Genomic DNA, 14,553 nt, shown 5'->3' on the forward strand with positions numbered 1-14,553 from the left:
AAGAATTTTCCATAAAAGTTCTCAGAAAACACGGCCCAAGTCTGAGCGACACCATCAGGGAACACTCTTCCCCTAGTGGCCTTCCACCAATCACTAGCATTATCTTGCAACTGATACACAGCTAAGATCACCTTCTCAGCCTCGGTGCACCCCAGTACTTCAAAGGCCTTGTCCAGCTCTTCCACCCATCGTGACGCGGCCTCAGGGTCACCTTTTCCGTCGAACTTCGGCGGCTTTAACTTTAGGAACTGCTTTACCAGTTGGTGCATCAGCCTATTTGTAACCACTGGGGCCGGCCCTTGATTGGCATGGTTTCCATTAACAGCGGCAGCAGCTGCGGCCTTGACAGCTTGGGCAATGGCGACAGTCCCTTCTTGAGCCTGCCTTTCCACCACATTTCCTATCTCCTGCATGGCCTAAATGACCCCATCAATCCTCGGGTCACCTATTCCTCAGCCCCTAGTGCTCGATTGTTCTCGACTTCCCCTTCCTCTGCTCATCCTTATTGGTTTTTCTTACTACTCAACTACCTGCTATAATTCCACTCGGGAATTAGAGACCTAGGCCAAACTACACCAGTTTAAAGCCCTAGGCACAGAATCACAACAGCAATCACCTAGCAGGCAGTCAATCACAACGGCACGAAGCCTCAATCAAGAGATATGTGCACTTACCTCGGGTCCTGCCGCACCTGCACTTTACGGGTCATTTCACAACAATCACTCAATCAATCACGACACCAAACAGTCCGGAGGTACACGTAGCATACAAGTCACCCTATTTGGCTACCCATAGTCATGCTTCTTATCACTCCAGGCTTTGACCGAACTGGATCGAGCTGACCTTGCTCTGATACTAAATTAACGGGGGATGTCACGCACCGAACCTTACGGGCTCGTGATCATCCCTACCGAGGTCTATTCAGTGCGACGTCCCAGGACGCGTCGCCGACCCAAAACCCAAACTGAGAACAATGCACAAGCGGAAGCAACATATCACCCGAACAATAAAACACATGACCAAGGATAGCCATCGAACAACAACCATCATAAATACATACTTGCATTAACAACAGGGATTTACAATATCCATTACAAAAGAACTACACATATAAACCAAAATGGGTTAATAGCCACTAACATAAAAAAGGGGTATGCGGCTCGGGGTCAGGGTACTAAACCTAAGAAGGTCACCTATCCAAAAAGTGTCGGCCCTACCCTACTCTGGTCGAGGATAAATCCTAGGGCAACCAGTCCGAGTCGGATCCTGAGGACTCAGTCGAGTCATCAGACGACTCAGGCTCAGAATCCATTGAATCCGGCTCAGACTCGGCGTCCATTGACTCTCCCCCGGAATCATCCTCCGGCTCTAGCTCCTGCTCCATGGGCTCCGGCTCCGGCTCGATGTCGAACTTCCATTCCATCGGCTCCTCTCCCTCGGACTCGGTATCCATCTCGATGATGACTGGTCGAGCGCCGGAATCCTCCTCGGACGTGGCAGCGGGATTCACGACCTCTCCATCAGCGGCCTACGGATCCGGCTGGCCATATATGTCGAACGGGATGTCGAAGGTCCTAAGAGGTCCATGCGTACCGAGCTGGTCCCGGAAACACCAACCGAGATAAGGATGGGCTCGGAAATGAGGCACGCCCTCGTCGACCCAAACTATAATGAAATGCCTAATATAAGACTCCCCGTTCCCTATGGGGTGCTCAGTCACCGATCGCTCTATGCGATACGGGATCCCAAAATGGAGTGGCGCATCCACCATCTCAAGGTCGGGGGTCTGAAAAGTGGGGTTTAAACAATAATGAGAATAAATCTCAGCGAGTAGGCCCCCTAAATCGAAACTAGGCTAACATGCACCTCCCGGACAAGTATCAACTAAACACACAATTGAGTAATCACATGACTTAGGCCCTCGGCCCAAATCCAACATCTAATTGACTCTGCAAGTTAGGCACATAATAATAATAATACTATGCCCAGCAATGCACATACACATGTCAATTGGCCACTGTCACATGCCACACACATGTTTGCACTCATTTATGCACTCTTCGTACCCTTGCCAATGTCTTGCTTATGCTTGCACAATTCAATGCACACTTGCACACATGCACACGTGCCAACTTCCCATTTATTCACCGACCCGCGTAAATGACTCCTTAGGTTCGACCCGCGTAACACGCCTCAGGTTTATCACTTTGAGATCGATTTCCGGTCCGCGTTAAACGCATCAGGCTCATGACACAACTCGCGTGTGGGACGCCTCAGGTTGGCCATCTTCCGGTAATCCGGGCATCGTCCCGCGTAAATGCCTCAGGACGGGTTCATTACCCCGCGTAAACGACGCCTCAGGGTTTATGTGATCACACTAGCGCAATCCACTAATTATTATCTGAACCCCGCGTAAACGAAGCCTCAGGGCGATTTAAGCGATCACATGCTCATGCCATTCGTGCACACTCACATAATGCACATGTTATGCCAATGCTCGATATACACATTCATGGCCATAACGTCCACGCTCGGCATCCACAATTTCCACACTCAATTAATGCCACAATATGCTCAATTCACATAATAGCCCAAATCAAGACCACAATGATGAGCCACTAAGAACAAGGGAAAACCGATTACATAGATTCGGAGCAATTCTGAGCCAGCGCACAGTTCTGGAATCCCTTTTTAAATAAATAGTAATTCAACTCCAAAAATTATAAATTTTGGATATGTTGTATAAAACATCTTGATAAACATTTTCCGTGAAGAACTCAAAACCCAGTTCCAACTGTAAACACCTGTTTTTGTCACTTGAAGTCAGACAAAAATCAACCCGTCCGGTCAGGCCGCTTGACCATAAAAATGCATCTCATCCAGTACCTAAATCACTTTGGAAAGCCTTGAAAGTTTTATATGTCATAGACACGAATGTTCTTAACAATTTTTGTGAAGGAAGTTTGTCGAAAAGAGATCTAGAAAAATTTATAAAAAATCGAACAGACCAGAAGGTCGGAGGAACAGTGTTTCCGGCAGACTAATTTTGGTCCAAAGATGGACTTCCAAATAGCCTCCAATGATTTCCAAAAATTCTCAAATTAAATTATGACATACTTCAAGATGTTATGAACAACTTTCATGAAGAACACTTCCACAAATTCGGCCCACAACAGTGACAGAGAAAATAGCAAAGTCTAGCGACGCAGCAGCAACCCTACCGGAAATAAACCAATGCTCAGCCCATTCTAGGCCACCAAATCACATTTAAATCATCACACTAAACCACCAAAATAGCCACAATATCAGCCCTAATCAGCCTACACTAATTAACCCCTAAAATACCCTAATAACCCCTAAAACTTGTCTAAAGTACACATAAGCCTAATTAAGGGTTAGGGTTTCCATTCACTAGGTTTAAGGCTTCAAATGTGGGCCGGACAAGGAGAGAAACGGGCTGAACAGCGGCGGCAGGACGCCGGACCAGCAGCAGCGAGCGGCGGCTCACGGCGGAGTCGGGTGGAGATGGGGGCTGAACGGCGGTGCTGGTCGGGCTGGAATGGAGGGCGAGAAGTAGCAGAAACCAGAGGAAGCAGAATGAAGAAGCAAGTAGCAGCAGAAAATGAAGTAGAAGCCACATCAATAGCATGGGGTCAGTAGGAAGTCATCAGCGTGAGGCAGTAAACAAAACAGAAGGGCAGAGGCATGGGTGGAGCAGCAAAGCAGCAGCAACGTGGGAAATGGAGAAAGTCGACAAAGCGAAGTCGGCAAGCAAAAATCCATCATGGCTTGCATGGGGAGGTCAACAACGTGGGGTGTTCGGCGGGAAAAGGGGTGGGCGTCAGCGGAAGAAGAGGCCAGCGTGTGGGGTAGGGGGGGAACAACGGGCGTGAGGGAGGAGAGAGAGAGAGAGAGAGAGAGAGAGAGAGAGAGAGAGAGAGAGAGAGAGAGAGAGAGAGAGAGAGAGAGTACACACTAGGCACCTAACACACTCAAGTGTGATTCGAGGGCCATGATTCATTCTTACACAAAATATCTAGGGCACTTAGGGAATTGAGCAAGAGTGATGGGGGCACCAATGTCCAATATTTTTGGCCATAAAGAACTAAATAAAACCAATTAAAACCTCTAAAATTTGGAACCCATGCATAGGCTTAGGGGCAAAACGGTAATTTTCTATTTTCGGTCAGAAATTCTATTTTTCGACTATACCAGTCTCAAATATAATTGGCCACATAAATACGACGTTGTCCTTGCAAAATAGTCGCGTACGTCCATGAAATTTGACACTCAAGTCCGGACTCAATTCCACGATCAATTTCGCTCAAATGCAAATTTAGTGTCTCTTACTAACGGGTGGCTGTTTAGGTGTTACGCGTATCGACTTAGGATTACTCGAGTCGTGACGGTTTCGACTTCCAAGAGAACGCGAGGATTATCGCTAGTTCTGGGGGTTGCGATCGTTCGGAATAAGTTTTGGATCGTTCGCCACACGCACTCTCGGTCGTGCGGAATCACCCGCGTTCCGATCGTACCTCGTTGGCCAAATCGAATCCGTCACTCTCCTTGGATCGGCCCTCTTTGGCACAAAATATTCCCTCGTCGTTTCTCGGAATCGGGCCTCGATTCACGGTCGAGTTCTTAGGTCCACGTACCGTTTCCCTAGTTAGCCATTCCCTATTGGTCAGTATCCCGAGAAGGATCCGTTCCGGGCAAGACTTACTAAAATGAAATGAGAAATACACATCTATTTCATTGATCACGAAAGTAGGTCGAATTCAGGATGTTACACTCATGAAGTAGAACTAGTAGTAACATTTACTTCTATAACATAAATACCTGAATCGGAAGTCTCACTTCCCTTTTTCTTCAGATCCTCCAAATACTTCTTGCAATTCCTCTTCCAATGTTCATTCTCACCACAATGGAAGCATACATCATCAGCAGTCGGTACCGGTTTGGTCTTGAATTTGGGTTTGGGCTTAGTGCCATTGCCCCTACCCTTGACCTTACCTGGCTTCTTACAGCCTTTCCCCTTTTGAACCATGAGAACATTAGGGGTATGGTCCTTCTTGATATTTTGCTTAGCAGTTTTGAGCATCCCATGCAGTTCAGTCAAAGACTTGTTCATATTATGCATGTTATAGTTCATAACAAACGTGTCATAATCTTGAGGCAATGACTGAAGAATAATGTCAGTAGCCAACTCTTGGCTAATGGGAGAGCCCAGTCGCTCCAGGTTTTCGATATAACCTATCATCTTTATGACATGTGGGCTAACTGAGCTCCCACTTGCTAGTTTGCACTCAATTAAGGTCTTTACCGTTTGGTACCTTTCAGTGCGTGCCTGCTCCTGAAACAAATTTTTCAGGTTCATGATCATATCATAGGCATCCACGTTCTCAAACTGCTTCTAAAGGTCCGAGTTCATGGTAGCTAACATTAGACATGATGCATCTAATGCATCATCTTTATGCTTCTGATAAGCATTCCTTTCAGCTTGGGGAGTGTTGGAAGGAGGTGCCTTATGAGGGAGTGGTTTCTCTAGGACATAATCCTTTTTCTCCTTCTTGAGAACAATTCTCAAGCTTCTATACCAGTTCAAGAAGTTTGAACCATTCAATTTGTCCTTCTCAAGGACATATCGTAGTGAAAAGTGTGATGCAGAGCTATTTGCCATTATCTACAACAAATATGCAAAGTGAATTGTTCATTAATATTATTTATAATAAACTCCCACTATACTTTTATAACATGTGTCCCAATAAGTATAGTGGACCAAGATCCATATTTTACCAAGACTCGAGTAAACTTTGGCTTACCGCTCAAGACTAAGTTATTTAGGTAGACAACTCTTTGTCAATTGTATCGACTACAACTCTTGGTTGTTGGGGTTGACATCTCATATCTTATCCCCAAATACTATGCCTCAAGGCCCAAAACTGTTTTGATAGCCTCGTTAAGTAAACCAATCTTGACTTATGGATAACCATTATCCATCCTATTTTACTCAAATAGTTAAAGACAACCTGCTTTGGCAGGTCCATCTATTGACGATTCAAGTCTTAATAGGTGTACGATTCAAGTCTCCGCCCGCCGTCTCAGCCTCGGGCAACAGCCCAGGCGCGAGCAGAACATGATCGATCCATCCCTGCTTCGTTCCTTCTCAATTGTTCATATCAATTCGTATTTCAAATTCATCTAACCCTAATTTAGATTCTTCAGGCATACATCATATGTATCAACAATTAGGGTTTCCGATTCAACTTCAATATATCACAAGTTGCTCTGATACCACTGTAGGGTTCGACGTAGGGTTCCACAGTTGTTAAAACGCAGCGGAATATATTTGTAAACCGAAACCTTAGAACCCTAGACAAGATCCATGTGTATATTGAAATCGAGACAAAAGTTCGATACGTACCTTTTGCAAATCGAACGTAAATTGATAATTAATTGTGTCTGGATTAAGCCCCAAGTGTTGCGCCTCTATCGGTATTCACACACGCGAACAGAAGTCTCCAACGATCCAAGTGCTAGCTAAAGATCTTGAAGTTTCTTTTTCTCAACGCCTTTTGATTTTCGATACTCTATCGAAAAACCCTAGACTGAGAACGATTCTCTATCTATTTATACAGCCTTATTATCCAGAGGAATTAAAAGAAGTGGGCCAGGCGATTTGGGCCCGCCAAACTGTCTACCTTCAATCGTACATTTAATCGTTATCTCATAACGTGTACGACCGCGTAGATAAGTTGAATAAGAGAATAAATTAAAATCTACTTCTAATTTTAAGTAGATCCCGGCACACAGAAAATATTAACTCAGTTCGCTTTTGTGTGCGACCTGTAGGTTCACTAAACATTAGCAGTGTGCTCAAAACCCTTTTTGGCCCACAAGTCATAAGCGGTCTCTAGCAAGACATTATGACTACCTAAGTATAGTGAAGGTCGATTTTCCGACACAACCTAATCCATAACTAATATTAGAGTATCAACCTTGATTGATTCCTAGGGCAGATCACTAACATTTTCAACCCACAAAACTCACTTCAAAAGGTCCAAACCAACATGCAACAGCCACTTGAACATCCACAAACACACATGAGGGAACAAGCTCAAACAAAACTAACCTAGGATCGATATGCGTAGAATAGCGCTCTAGCCAAGGTTTAGAGGAACCACTTACTAAACCGTTCAAACTACGAGCATCAACACGACACGGATGACACGGCGATGAGTGGTGAGCGGCTTGGCATGACACGGCACGGATAGCACGGCTGTGACGGTGAGGACGGCGGCTCGGCGATGAGTGGTGGGCGATGAGGGGCAAGCGGCGTGGACGGCGGCGAGGCGGCAAGCGACAGTGGTGATGGTCGGCGGTGAGGGTGGTGGCATGAGAGAGGGAGAGAAGGGAGGGAGAGAAATAGAGAAATGAGAGAAATGAGAGTGAGGAATGAGAGAAATGAGAGAGGTATCCTCTTAGGTGATATTGCAAGAAGAGAGAAAAGCCAATAATTCACTTGCACTCATGGCTCCAAGCTTAGGCTAGCCTAGCCTTTCCATGATTTGCTTCTAGCCAAGCAAACTTATGGACAAGAAGCCAATTAGAAAATATTTACATCTAATCTCATTAATGTAAGACAAGAGCACAAGCTAGAAGTTTAGGGAAAATCAATTCTATAAGCTAACCAAGTGAGCCATCTTCTCCTTCTTCCCCAAAAATGGCGCCCAAGCTACTAGGATAAAACCAAACATTTGTCTCATCTCAATCAAGGCTTCTAGAAGTTGCATTTAAATAAAAACTATAGGTTAATCAATCATGGGGCACCAATCAAGCACATTGTAGCAATATTCTAAAAATCAATCAAGGTCCAATGTGGCAAGATAGCTTTACCTTATTGATTGGCGCCTAAACGAGACTGAATAAATCCAATGATGCGTAATTAACCGGTGTCGGATTGAGAATGTCACAACTCTTCCCCCCTTAACGAAATTTCGTCCTCAAAATTTGTAAAATTACTTAATTCCTCAAATAGATGGGGGTATTGGCGCTTCATCATCTCTTCACTTTCCTAGGTCGCTCCCTCTATTCCATGATGTTGTCAGATAACCTTGACTAAGGGAATGACCTTATTGCGTAGCACTTGCTCCTTTCTATCCGTGATCCGCATTGGCTTTTCCACGTACGACACTCTGTCGTCTATATCGATCTCTTTAAAACTAAGCACGTGTGCTGGATCAGGCTCATACTTCCTCAGCATGGACACGTGAAATACATTGTGAACCTGAGCAAGTCTAGGCGGCAATACTAGTCGATAGGCCAAAATGCCTATTCGTTCCAAAATCTCGAAATGTCCAACGTACTTGGGGCTCAGTTTTCCTTTCTTGCCAAAGCTTGACGTTCCTCTCATAGGTGAAACCTTAAAAAAGACGTGATCACCTACTTGAAATTCTAATGATCTACGCCATCTATCCATATAACTTTTCTGACGGCTCTGGACGGTCTTAAGTCTTTCTATGATGATCTTAACGGCATCCACTGATTGTTGGACTAGCTTTGGGCCAGTGATCCTTCTTTCTCCAACCTCATCCCAACAGACTGGAGTTTTGCAGGCACGACCTTACAATGCCTCAAACGGTGTCATTCCGATACTTTGTTAATAGCTGTTGTTGTAGGCAAACTCGACAAGATGTAGTTGCTCTTCCCATCCTACTTTAAAATCCAAAACACAAACTCAAAACATATCCTCGAGTGTGTGAATGGTCCTTTCGGATTGACCATCCGTCTGCGGGTGATAGACTGTGCTATACTGAAGTTTTGTTCCCCTGATAGTTTGAAGACTTTTTCAAAACGTTGCTGTAAACTTGGGATCTCGATCCGAAGTGATCGTCACTGGCACTCCATGGAAACTAATTATATGCCGCACATACAATTTAGCATATCTATCCATTGTGAAATCCTTTCGCATAGTGATAAAATGTGCTGATTTAGTCAGTCTGTCGACTACGACCCAAATAGAATCATTACCTCGTTGGCTCCTCGATAATCCCATCACAAAGTCTATCGTGATGTGCCCCCACTTCCATTTTGGGATCTCTAGCGATCGCAGAAGTCCACCTGGCTTGCAGTGTTATGCTTTCACTTGTTGGCACGTCAAGCATTTGACTACATGCTTAGCGATATCTGTCTTCATGCCATTCCACTAATAATATTGCCGAAGGTTCTGATACATCTTCGTGCTACGTAGATGTATGCTGTAGTTGCTTCTGTGAGCTTCTGACAGAATTTCTTCCTTGAGTTTTGCATTGTCGGGCACGCACAACCATCCTCGGAATTTTAGTATTCCATCTTCTATCACTTGGAAATCTGGTTTCCTCTTTCCCGTGCTTTCTTGCAGAATCCTTTGGATTGATAGATCAGTTGGTTGCAGTGCCTTAATCTTTGTCTGCACTTCCGATTTAATTCTAAGGGTAGCCAGAAGACTAGAAAGATGGTTTACCTCGAATTTGAAATCCGAATCTCGTACACCTTCGAGAAGAATCCATTCTTGAACCATCAATTGCGCAATGGTTGACTTCTGACTGAGCGCATTTGCTACCTTGTTGGCTTTTCCTAGATGATAAAAAAATGTCGCAGTCGTTGTCGTTGAGAAGTTCCATCCAACGTCGTTACCTCATGTTTAGCTTCTTTTGCGAAAATAGATACTTCAGACTTTGGTGGTCTGTGTAGATCGTGAACTTTTCTCCGCACAAGTAATACCTCCAAATCTTCAAAGCGAAGATAATCGTTGCCAACTCTAAGTCGTGAGTCAAATAGTTTAGCTCATGGGGTCTCAGTTGTCTAGACGCATAGGCCACCACTCTTCCATGTTGTATTAGGACGCAGCCCAGTCCCTTATGAGAACATCATTGTAGATCTCATAACTTCCGGGACCGGACGGTATTGTCAAAACTGGGGTAGTGGTCAATTTCTGCTTGAGTTCTTCAAAACTCCTTTCACATTTATCCGTCTATGCGAACCTTACTTCCTTTTTCAGTAGTCACGTCAGAGGCGTAGCTATTCCGGAGAATCTATCCACGAATCGCTGATAATAGCCAGCCAGGCCTAGGAAGCTTCAAATTTCCGTCACTGTTGTCGGCCTTGGCCAATTCTTGACTGCTTCTATCGTCGTTGGGTCCACTGTAATTCCTTCGCTGGATATTACGTGACCAAGAAAAGCTACACGAGCCAGAACTCGCACTTACTGAACTTGGCATAAAGTGCGTGTTCTCGGAGGGTTAACAGAACCGTCTTCAAATGTTGTTCATGCTCCGCTGGACTTTTCGAGTACACCAGTATGTCATTGATGAACACTATAACGAACTGATCCAAGTATGCCTTGAACACTCGATTCATTAAATCCATGAAAGCAGCTGGGGCATTGGTTAAACCAAACGGCATCACCGTAAACTCGTAGTGACTGTATCGAGTTCGGAATACCATCTTTGGAATGTCCTCATTCTTGATTCTCAACTGGGGGTATCCCGTCCTCAAGTCTATTTTGGAGAATACCGATGCTCCTTGAAGTTGATCAAACAAGTCGTTGATCCTCGGTAGTGGATACTTGTTCTTGATCGTCACTTGGTTGAGTTATCGGTAGTCGATGCATAGGCGCAACAATCCATATTTCTTTTTCACGAACAAGACTGGCACTCCCCAAGGGGATGCACTGGGGCAAATAAACCCTTTATCAAGCAATTTTTACATCTGCACTTTCAGTTCCTTCAGTTCTAATAGCGCCATTTGGCAGGGGGCCTTGGAAATAGGCTTTGTTCTAGAAGCTAGCTCAATCACAAACTCTATCTTTCTTTCTGGAGGCAATCCTAGCAATTCCTTTGGAAAGATGTCGCCAAAATCTCGCACCACGGCGATGTCATCCATCTTCGGTTCTTCAATGGACATGTTAACCACGGTTGCCAAAATTTGGCAACCTTCCTCCAACAGTTGAGTTACTTCAAGCGATGAAATCAAAGGTATCGAAAGTCCTTCCCCGTTTCCTACGAACTCGTAGCTAGGACTGTCGAACAGGTTGAACTGAATTACCTTACTATAACAGTCCACCATAGCTTGTTGCTTTTCGAGTCAATCTATTCTAATAATGACGTCAAAGTCATACAAAGCCAAAATAGCTAAGTCTACGGTGTTCCTTTCGTCCACTTATAACTATCTCACACATTTGACAACCTAACATAGACAGCACCTTATCCTTCATCGAGGTGGAGACACTAAGAATCGTTCCCATTGGTTTCGGTTCCAACCCCGCTAATCTAACGAACTATTAAGCTATGAACGAATGCGTGGCTCCCGTATCAAAGAGTGTGTAAGCAGCATGTTCATGTAAGGAGACCATACCTATAATCACGGCCTAAGAGTCCTTTGTTTCCGCTCTGGTCACAACGTACACTCTTCCTTGTGCTGGGGGTCGATTGGGGTTGCTCTACGGTATTGTTCCGGCTTGCTATTCCACGTGCAGCTGTTGAGGTCGCATCCCTATTGATTGGCGTGGACAGTATCTCACTTGATGGCCTTGCTGGCCACACTCAAAACATGCTCCAGTTCTAATGGGGCACGAGCCTGTCTGGTGTCGCTTCCTACAAAATCGGCATAAGTCGTATGGGGACTACTCTGGCTTTCCGATGCCATTCTTCTTGTTGGGAGGGATGAAGTGTATATCTCCAATCATCGGCCTCTTCCCGAAACGATGATTGTCTCGGGTAACAGAATACCGCGATCCAGACGCTGCTGTCCTTTTCTCCAAATCTCTCTTGATCAGTTGGGCCCGCTCGTACAGCTCGTTGTAATCCTTCAGGTTCAAGGGCACCAACTAACTTCGGAGCTCCGGCTTCAGAACATCCCGGAACCTCCTTGCTCTGTCCACCGGATCTTCAACCATTCTAGGTGCGTATTTTGACAGGTCCGCAAACTTGGCTTTGCACTGATCGACCGTCAGATGATTCTGGCAAAGTCGTAGGAATTTTGCCATCTTCTGCTCTTGTGCGCACTTGAAAAAATATTTTCCGTTAAAGGCTTCAACAAAGGCATCCCAAGTTGGGACTGTGTCTTTGGGAAAGATTCTTCCTTGGGTGGCCTCCCACCAATTGCTAACGTTACCATGTAGTTGGTAAACAGCCAGTGTCACCTTGTCTTTCTCTGAGCACCTCAACAGTGCGAAAGCTTTCTCCAGCTCCTTAACCCACAAGGTCGCTTCCTCGGGATCACCGTCCCAGCAAACTTTGACGGCTTCAGTTTTAGGAACTGCTCAACTAGCTTGGGCATCTGTCACTCATCATTCCCATTTCCAGCTAACGGGGCATCATTGTGAGTGGCAGCAATAGCAACAGCAGCAGTAGCTTGATTCTGCGGCTGCTGTCCCATTAGATTTCCCATGATGTCTAGAGCTTGCAGAAGCCTATCCCATCACGATCCTCTTGTGCCCTTCCTCCGGCACTTGCTTGGCCTCGGCCTGCCCTTGCTCTAGGGACTCTTGGGTCTGGGTTACTCGTCTTACGGGGTTCTAGGGGAAAGTTCAATCAACAATCCCAACAAAAGGTCAGGATTTCAGAAAATCTATTCAAGAAAACAATCAACATTCACAAGCATGGGACGTTTTCCTAACTAACTATCCCAAAACCCCAACGTACGTTATCACTCAAGGTAATAACCATGCTCTGATACCAAATTGACAGTGATGTCACGCCCCGCGCCCCATCCATCGAGCCCCCGACGTGCAACACCCCTCTTCCATAAGTAATTTAATTGCGACATCCCAGGAGGCGCCGCCGACCTATCGCGTTATCTAACGAATAAGCACATGCGGAAGCATAAACAACATCATCCAATTAACAACATAGAAACGATAACAAAGAAAACGGCAAAAAGACACTATAAGTGCCATAACTTGTGTACGGCGCTCACTTTGGTGCCATAACTTTTTTTCGGATCACTTTGATGCCAAGTCGGAGGAAAAACGATCATTTAAGTGTCATAACTTTTTTTTGGATCACTTCAGTGTTAAAATTTTTTAAAAACGATCACTTAAGTGCTAAAATTTTTGAAAAACGATCATTTAAGTGTTAAAATTTTTGAAAAACGATCACTTAAGTGCCAATCTCCGGCGAGACTTCGGCGATCCACGTCAGCTTCAGAAATTAATAAAAAAAATGCCACGTCAGATTTCCGGCGAAAAATTGTGTACGGCACCGGAGTTGGCACTTAAGTGATCGTTTTTAAAAAATTTTAGCACTTAAGTGATCGTTTTTCAAAAATTTTAGCACTAAAGTGATAAAAAAAAGTTATGGCACTAAAGTGAGCGCCGTACACAAGTTATGGCACTTGTAGTGTTCTTTTGCCCAAAGAAAACACATAGGCAAAACACACTTGATATATATATGCATGTTAACAATCGGACGTTAGCAAAATACAAATCCGCCACTACGAGCCTATTCCCGATTCAATCAAAAGGGTCGGGGTTAGACCTATCTCCTCTATCTACGAGGGCCTCCTAAAAAAGAACATGACTTCCTCATGCTCGGGTATGCTATGGTTCCTCTACGGGGTCGTAGTTCAGATCCGACTCCGGATCACTAACGAGACCGTTAGGGACATTCGATGCCGAAGAGTCCCATGAAATTGCGCCTGGCGGACCTGGTGGTCCGTCAAAGCCTCGGAGAGGTCCCCAACGCTCTTCCCCGAACCACACATACCATGCTTAAACCGATGAGGGACAAAGTTAGGAATCCCGGAAGCTCCACGTCAACCCAAATGGTGGTCGTGTACTCCTCGTATGTCGTGTCCATTCCCGGTGTAACGTACTCAACTATCTCTATGTCTTAGTCGATCGGGATCCCAAAATGTACTATCCAGGTATCCATACTAAGGACCTGAAAAGTTTAAGTCACAATACATGAGTAAAACTCAATAAGTGGAACCGCTAAACCTCGAGTAGGATGAAACCTCGCCTTGGAAACATGCCAAACACAATCCAATAGTCGCACGTAAATTCTTACCTCTCGACGGCACATAATATTCACACGAATAATCACACGTGAAGCCTTGCTTCTAAATGGCATGCGACGATCACACACAATAATCAAGAACACTTCATACCACATAAATCATGCACAATGCATCCAAGCGTGTTCCGATTATTATGACCGCTCAGGGCCACGATCAATATTGGCATTAGTGGTCATCCGGCGTAATCGGGCATCGTCCTGCCCCATCGGGCACGGCATCATCTCGACCTCGCTCGAAGATGGCATTCAATTAAGAGCATCATTCCGACCTCCATCACGAACGGCAACCGAAATCCATCGGGCATCGTCCCTCGCAATCATACGAGTACGGAACCATTAATGTGATCAAGCAAGCATATCAATCACTCAAGCCAATTATTATCTTCCACTTAGGCCAATGCAAGAGTGTTTCATGCTCACGCACTTAGAAAATCTAAATTCCGCACACATAAAAATGTACTAGAGTAATCACATGTGAAAGAAAATAGCGCATCTT

This window comes from Syzygium oleosum, unplaced genomic scaffold (assembly GCF_021117445.2).
Source record: "Syzygium oleosum isolate NSW1041296 unplaced genomic scaffold, Sole_v2.1 Sole_v2.06, whole genome shotgun sequence".
Taxonomy (NCBI): Eukaryota; Viridiplantae; Streptophyta; class Magnoliopsida; order Myrtales; family Myrtaceae; genus Syzygium; species Syzygium oleosum.